Source organism: Arachis hypogaea, chromosome 10, assembly GCF_003086295.3.
Source record: "Arachis hypogaea cultivar Tifrunner chromosome 10, arahy.Tifrunner.gnm2.J5K5, whole genome shotgun sequence".
In the NCBI taxonomy this organism is placed as follows: Eukaryota; Viridiplantae; Streptophyta; class Magnoliopsida; order Fabales; family Fabaceae; genus Arachis; species Arachis hypogaea.
Genome location: NC_092045.1, coordinates 53,045,487 through 53,053,201, shown reverse-complemented (window position 1 = coordinate 53,053,201; position 7,715 = coordinate 53,045,487). Strand labels below are relative to the sequence as shown.

Here is a 7,715-nt window from a genome sequence, read left to right as displayed (position 1 = left end):
GGTTTTAAACGCCCATCTGCTAACCTTACTGGCATTTAAACGCCAGTAGGTGCGTCCTCCAGGGTGTGCTATTTTTCTTCCTGTTTTTCATTCTGTTTTTGCTCTTTTCATTGATTTTGTGACTTCTCATGATCATCAACCTACAAAAAAACATAAAATAACAAAAGAAAATAGTTAATTATAAAACATTGGGTTGCCTCCCAACAAGCGCTTCTTTAATGTCATTAGCTTGACAGAGGACTCTCATGGAGCCTCAGAAATGCTCAGAGCTATGTTGGAACCTCTCAATACCAAACTTAGAGTTTGAATGTGGGGTTTCAACACCAAACTTAGAAGTTGGTTGTGGCCTCCCAACACCAAACGTAGAGTTTGACTGTGGGGGCTCTGTTTGGCTCTGTTTTGAGGGAAGCTCTTCATGCTTCCTCTCCATGATGACAGAGGGATATCCTTGAGCCTTAAACACCAAGGATTCTTCATTCACTTGAATGATCAACTCTCCTCTATCAACATCAATCACAGCCTTTGCTGTGGCTAGGAAGGGTCTTCCAAGGATGATGGATTCATCCATGCACTTCCCAGTCTCTAGGACTATGAAATCAGTAGGGATGTAATGGTCTTCAACTTTTACCAAAACATCCTTTACAAGTCCGTAGGCTTGTTTTCTTGAGTTGTCTGCCATCTCTAGTGAGATTTTTGCAGCTTGCACCTCAAAGATCCCTAGCTTCTCCATTACAGAGAGAGGCATGAGGTTTACACTTGACCCTAAGTCACACAAGGCCTTCTTGAAGGTCATGGTGCCTATGGTACAAGGTATTGAAAACTTCCCAGGATCCTGTCTCTTTTGAGGAAGTTTCTGCCTAGACAAGTCATCCAGTTCTTTGGTGAGCAAAGGGGGTTCATCCTCCCAAGTGTCATTTCCAAATAACTTGTCATTCAACTTCATGATTGCTCCAAGGTATTTAGCAACTTGCTCTTCAGTGACATACTCATCCTCTTCAGAGGAAGAATACTCATCAGAGCTCATAAATGGCAGAAGTAAGTCCAATGGAATCTCTATGGTCTCATTTTGAGCCTCAGATTCCCATGGTTCCTCATTGGGAAACTCATTGGAGGCTAGTGGACGTCCATTGAGGTCTTCCTCAGTGGCGTTCACTGCCTCTCCTCCCTCCCAAAATTCGGCCATATTGATGGCCTTGCATTCTCCTTTTGGATTTTCTTCTGTATTGTGATGAGCGGATAATTTGTACGCTTTTTGGCATTGTTTTTAGTATGTTTTTAGTAGTTTGAGTTGAGTTTTTAGTACATTTTTATTAGTTTTTAGTTAAAATTCACTTTTCTGGACTTTACTATGAGTTTGTGTGTTTTTCTGTGATTTCAGGTATTTTCTGGCTGAAATTGAGGGACCTGAGCAAAAATCTGATTCAGAGACTGAAAAGGACTGCAGATGCTGTTGGATTCTGACCTCCCTACACTCGAAGTGGATTTTCTGGAGCTACAGAAGCCCAATTGGCGCGCTCTCAACGGCGTTGGAAAGTAGACATCCTGGGCTTTCTAGCAATATATGATAGTCCATACTTTGCCCAAGATTTGATGGCCCAAACCGGCGTTCAAAGTCACCCTCAGGAATTCCAGCGTTAAACGCCGGAACTGGCACCAAAATGGGAGTTAAACGCCCAAACTGGCATAAAAGCTGGCGTTTAACTCCAAGGAGAGTCTCTACACGAAAATGCATCAATGCTCAGCCCAAGCACACACCAAGTGGGCCCGGAAGTGGATTTTTATGTCATTTACTCATCTCTGTAAACCCTAGGCTACTAGTTCTATATAAATAAGACCTTTTGCTATTGTATTTTCATCTTTGGACATCTAGTTCTTAGATCAGATCTTGGTTCTTCTGGTTCCCTCTCTGGGGCCAAAACCAATGATCACTTTTGTTCTTATGTATTTTCAACGGTGGAGCTTCTACACACCATAGATTAAGGTGTGGAGCTCTGCTGTACCTCGAGTATTAATGCAATTACTATTGTTCTTCCATTCAATTCCGCTTGTTCTTGTTCTAAGATATCACTTGTTCTTCAACTTGATGAATGTGATGATCCGTGACACTCATCATCATTCTCACCCATGAACAAGGTGACTGACAACCACTTTTGTTCTACAAGCAACCAAGGCTCTAGTGAATATCTCTTGGATTCTTTAATCGGAATCTTCGTGGTATAGGCGAGAACTGATGGCAGCATTCAAGAGAATCCGGAAGGTCTAACCTTGTCTGTGGTATTCTGAGTAGGATTCAATGATTGAATGACTGTGACGTGCTTCAAACTCCTGAAGGCGGGGCGTTAGTGACAGACGCAAAAGAATCACTGGATTCTATTCCGGCCTGATTGAGAACCGACAGATGAATTCCGCTATGCTGTGATAGAGCATATGCAATCGCTTTCACTGAGAGGATGGGAGGTAGCCACTGACAACGGTGAAACCCTTGCTTAAGCTTGCCATGGAAAGGAGTAAGAAGGATTGGATGAAGACAGTAGGAAAGCAGAGAGACGGAAGGGAAGGCATCTTCATGCGCTTATCTGAAGTTCCTACCAATGAATTACATAAGTATCTCTATCTTTACCTTTTTGTTATTTTCGTTCATCACCATATACATTTGAGTTTGCCTGACTAAGATTTACAAGATGACCATAGCTTGCTTCAATACTAACAATCTCCGTGGGATCGACCCTTACTCGCGTAAGGTTTATTACTTGGACGACCCAGTGCACTTGCTGGTTAGTTGTGCGAAGTTGTGTAATGCCATGGTATTGAACACCAAGTTTTTGGGGTTCATGACCGGGGATTATGAGAGTTGTGAAAAAGTATTGTTCACAATTTCGCGCACCAAGTTTTTGGCGCCGTTGCCGGGGATTGTTCAAGTTTTGAGCAAGCTTTTGGTAACATCAGTGCCAAGATCCGGCAACAACACCAAGTTTTTGGCGTTATTGCCAGGGATTGTTCTAGTTTGGACAACTGACGGTTCATCTTGTTGCTTAGATTAGGTATTTTTTTTTCGAAATTCTTGAAGATGAATTCTAGAGTTTCATGATGATTTGTCGAAGTCTGGCTGGCTGAGAAGCCATGTCTAATCTCATTGGACCGAGGTTTCAACTTATCATCACAAGAGCTTGTTGATTTCTATCAATCTTGCTTTTGGAGCAGTGATCTGCTAAGGCTTGGCTGGCCTCTGGCCATGTCTAGTGTTTTGGACCGAAGCTTTCTTTGAAAGCTTGGCTGGCTGTGAAGCCATGTCTAATTCCTGGACCGGAGTCTTAGACTAGCATTGCACTGATTCCTGGAATTCTCATTAAGAATTTTGATATTTTTTTTCCACTTAATTTTCGAAAAACACAAAAAAAAAAATCAAAAAAATCATAAAATCCAAAAATATTTCTGGTTTGAGTCTAGTGTCTCATGTTAAGTTTAGTGTCAATTGCATGTTTCTGTTCTTATTGCATTCATGCATGTGTCTTAAGGATCTTCAAGTAATTCTTGATGATTCTCGTGCTCTGATCTTTGAATTCAATTGACTTGAGTGTTTTGTGTGTCTCATATGCATTTTCATTTTGTTAGTGTCAGTAGTATACAAACTGCTAAGTTTGGTGTCTTGCATGCATTGTTATTTGATTTTAGTACATTTTGATTTATCCTTATTATTAAAAATCCAAAAATATTTTTAATTTGTGTCTTCTCAAGTCAATAATACAGAGAATTGAAGATTCAGAACATACAGCAGAGGAATTGCACAGAAAAAGCTGGGCGTTCAAAACGCCCAGTGAAGAAGGACAGACTGGCGTTTAAACGCCAGCCAGGGTACCTGGTTGGGCGTTTAACGCCCAAAAGGGTAGCATTTTGGGCGTTAAACGCCAGAATGTGCACCATTCTGGGCGTTTAACGCCAGGATGGCTAGAAGGGAAGATTTTGTTTTCAAATCAAATTTTTTCTAAGTTTTCAAAATCTTTTCAAAATCAAATCTTTTTCAAATCAATTTTTCAATCAAATCTTTTTCAAAACCAATTTCTTTCCATTTTTAAAGATACTTACTATCAATTAATGATTTGATTCAACATTTCAAGTATGTTGCCTTTTCTGTTGAGAAAGGTTTAATGTTTGAATCATATCTTTTCTTGTTAGGCAAGTCATTAATTTTCAAATCAAATCTTTTTTAAAATGTTTTCCAAATCATATTTTCTCAATCACATCTTTTTAAAAACCAATCATATCTTCTTAACCACATCTTTTTCAAAATAATTTTCAATCAAATCTCTTTGATTTCTAATTTCAAAATCTTTTTCAAAAATCACTTGATTTCTTTTCCACTTTTATTTTCGAAAATCAAAGTGATGTTTTTCAAAATGTTTTCAAAATTTTTCACTTAATTTTCGAAAATCACTTCCCTCCTTCCCACATCCTTCTATTTATGGACTAACACTTTCCCTTAATGCAAAATTCGAACTCCACATTCTCTGATAAGTTCGAATTTTCTACTTCTGTCTTCTACTCTTCTTTTCCTCTGACACCTAAAGGAATCTCTATACTGTGATATAGAGGATTCCACATTTTCTTGTTCCCTTCTCTTTCTTATGAGCAGGAGCAAAGACAAAGGCATTCTTGTTGAGCCTGATCCTGAACCTGAAAGGACCTTGAAGAGAAAGCTAAGAGAAGCCAAAGCACAACTCTCTTTAGAGGACCTGACCGAATTCTTCAAAGAAGAAGAACACATGGCAGCCGAAAACAACAACAATGCCAACAATGCAAGGAAGGTGCTGGATGACTTTACTGCACCTACTCCCGACTTCTATGGGAGAAGCATCTCTATCCCTGCCATTGGAGCAAACAACTTTGAGCTTAAGCCTCAATTAGTTTCTCTAATGCAACAAAATTGCAAGTTCCATGGACTTCCATTGGAAGATCCTCATCAGTTTTTAGCTGAGTTCTTGCAAATCTGTGACACTGTCAAGACTAATGGGGTTGACCCTGAGGTCTACAGACTTATGCTCTTCCCTTTTGCTGTAAGAGACAGAGCTAGAACATGGTTGGACTCTCAACCTAAAGAAAGCCTGGACTCTTGGGAAAAGCTAGTCAATGCCTTCTTGGCAAAGTTCTTTCCACCTCAAAAATTGAGTAAGCTTAGAGTGGAAGTCCAAACCTTCAGACAGAAGGATGGAGAATCCCTCTATGAAGCTTGGGAAAGATACAAACAATTAATCAGAAAGTGTCCTTCTGACATGCTTTCCGAATGGAGCATCATAGGTATTTTCTATGATGGTCTCTCTGAACTGTCCAAGATGTCCTTGGATAGCTCTGCTGGAGGTTCTCTTCATTTGAAGGAGACGCCTATTGAAGCTCAAGAGCTGATTGAAATGGTTGCAAATAACCAATTCATGTACACTTCTGAAAGAAATCCTGTGAACAATGGGACAAGTCAGAAGAAAGGAGTTCTTGAGATTGACACTCTGAATGCCATATTGGCTCAGAACAAAATATTGACTCAACAAGTCAATATGATTTCTCAAAGTCTGTCTGGAATGCAAAATGCACCAAGCAGTACTAAGGAAGCTTCATCTGAAGAAGAAGCTTATGATCCTGAAAACCCTTCAATAGAAGAGGTGAATTACATAGGAGAACCCTATGGAAACACCTATAATCCTTCATGGAGGAATCATCCAAATCTTTCATGGAAGGATCAACAGAGACCTTAACAAGGTTTCAATAACAATAATGGTGGAAGAAACAGGTTTAGCAACAGCAAGCCTTTTCCATCATCTTCTCAGCCACAGACAGAGAATTCTAAGCAGAATACCTCTGACTTAGCAACCATGGTCTCTGATCTAATCAAAACCACTCAAAGTTTCATGACTGAAACAAGGTCCTCCATTAGAAATTTGGAAGGACAAGTGGGTCAGCTGAGCAAGAAAATTACTGAACTCCCTCCTAGCACTCCTCCAAGCAATACAGAAGAAAATCCAAAAGGAGAGTGCATGGCCATCAACATGGCCGAATTTGGAGAGGAAGAAGAGGCAGTGAACGCCACTGAGGAAGGCCTCACTGGACGTCCACTGACCTCCAATGAGTTCCCCAATGAGGAACCATGGGAATCTGAGGCTCAAAATGAGACCATAGAGATTCCATTGGACTTACTTCTGCCATTCATGAGCTCTGATGAGTATTCTTCCTCTGAAGAGGATGAGTATGTCACTGAGGAGCAAGTTGCTAAATACCTTGGAGCAATCATGAAGCTAAATGACAAGTTATTTGGAAATGAGGCTTGGGAGGATGAACCCCCTTTGCTCACCAAAGAACTGAATGACTTGTCTAGGTAGAAACTGCCTCAAAAGAGACAGGACCCTGGGAAGTTTTCAATACCTTGTACCATAGGCACCATGACCTTCAAGAAGGCCTTGTGTGACTTAGGGTCAAGTGTAAACCTCATGCCTCTCTCTGTAATGGAGAAGTTAGGGATCTTTGAGGTGCAAGCTGCAAAAATCTCACTAGAGATGGCAGACAACTCAAGAAAACAAGCCTATGGACTTGTAGAGGATGTTCTGGTTAAAATTGAAGACCATTACATCCCTACTGACTTCATAGTCCTTGAAACTGGGAAGTGCATGGATGAATCCATCATCCTTGGCAGACCCTTCCTAGCCACAGCAAAGGCTGTGATTGATGTTGATGGAGGTGAACTGATCATTCAAGTGAATGAAGAATCCCTTGTGTTTAAGGCTCAAGGATATCCCTCTGTCACCCTGGAGAGGAAGCATGAAGAGCTTCTCTCAAATCAGAGTCAAACAGAGCCCCCACAATCAAACTCTAAGTTTGGTGTTGGGAGGCCACAACCAAACTCTAAGTTTGGTGTTGAACCCCCACATTCAAACTCTAAGTTTGGTGTTGGGAGGTTCCAACATTGCTCTGAGTATCTGTGAGGCTCCATGAGGGCCCTCTGTCAAGCTACTGACATTAAAGAAGCGCTTGTTGGGAGGCAACCCAATGTTATATTTTAACTATTTTCCTTTGTTATTTTATGTTTTTGTAGGTTGATGATCATAAGAAGTCACAAAATCAATTGAAAAAGCAAAACAGAATGAAAAACAGGAAGAAAAACAGCACACCCTGGAGGAAGAACCCACTGGCGTTTAAACGCCAGTGAGGCTAGCAGTTGGGCGTTTAACGCCCAGTCTGGCACCATTCTGGGCGTTTAACGCCAGAAAGGGGCACCAGACTGGCGTTAAACGCCAGAAAAGGGCAAGAACCTGGCGTTAAATGCCAGAAAGGGGCACCAGCCCGGCGTTTAACGCCAGAATTGGCTCAAAACGTGTTTTTGAATGCCATTTGGTGCAGGGATGACTTTTCCTTGACACCTAAGGATCTGTGGACCCCACAGGATCCCTACCAAACCTACCACCCTCTCTCTTCTTCACCCATTCACCAATCACCTCAATACCTCTTCCCCAAAAACCCCTCACCTATCAAATCCCACTATCATCTTCACTCTTTCATTTTCACACACCCTAAACACTACTTCTTCCCCTTTTGGCCGAACCACAAAGCCATTTCCCTCTCCTCTAGTTCTCCTTCTTCTACTCTCTTCTTTCTTCTTTTGCTCGAGGACGAGCAAACCTTTTAAGTTTGGTGTGGTAAAAGCATTGCTTTTTGTTTTTCCATAACCATTTATGGCA

General features: G+C 41.1%; 1 non-coding gene across 1 annotated transcript; it reads right to left on the bottom strand.

The window, feature by feature from the left end:
* Positions 1–5,165: 5,165 nt before the first annotated feature.
* Positions 5,166–5,273, bottom strand: LOC112719407 (small nucleolar RNA R71). The gene has a single exon (XR_003161710.1). It is a non-coding gene; the product is annotated as a small nucleolar RNA R71 (small nucleolar RNA).
* Between the last annotated feature and the right edge of the window lie 2,442 nt (positions 5,274–7,715).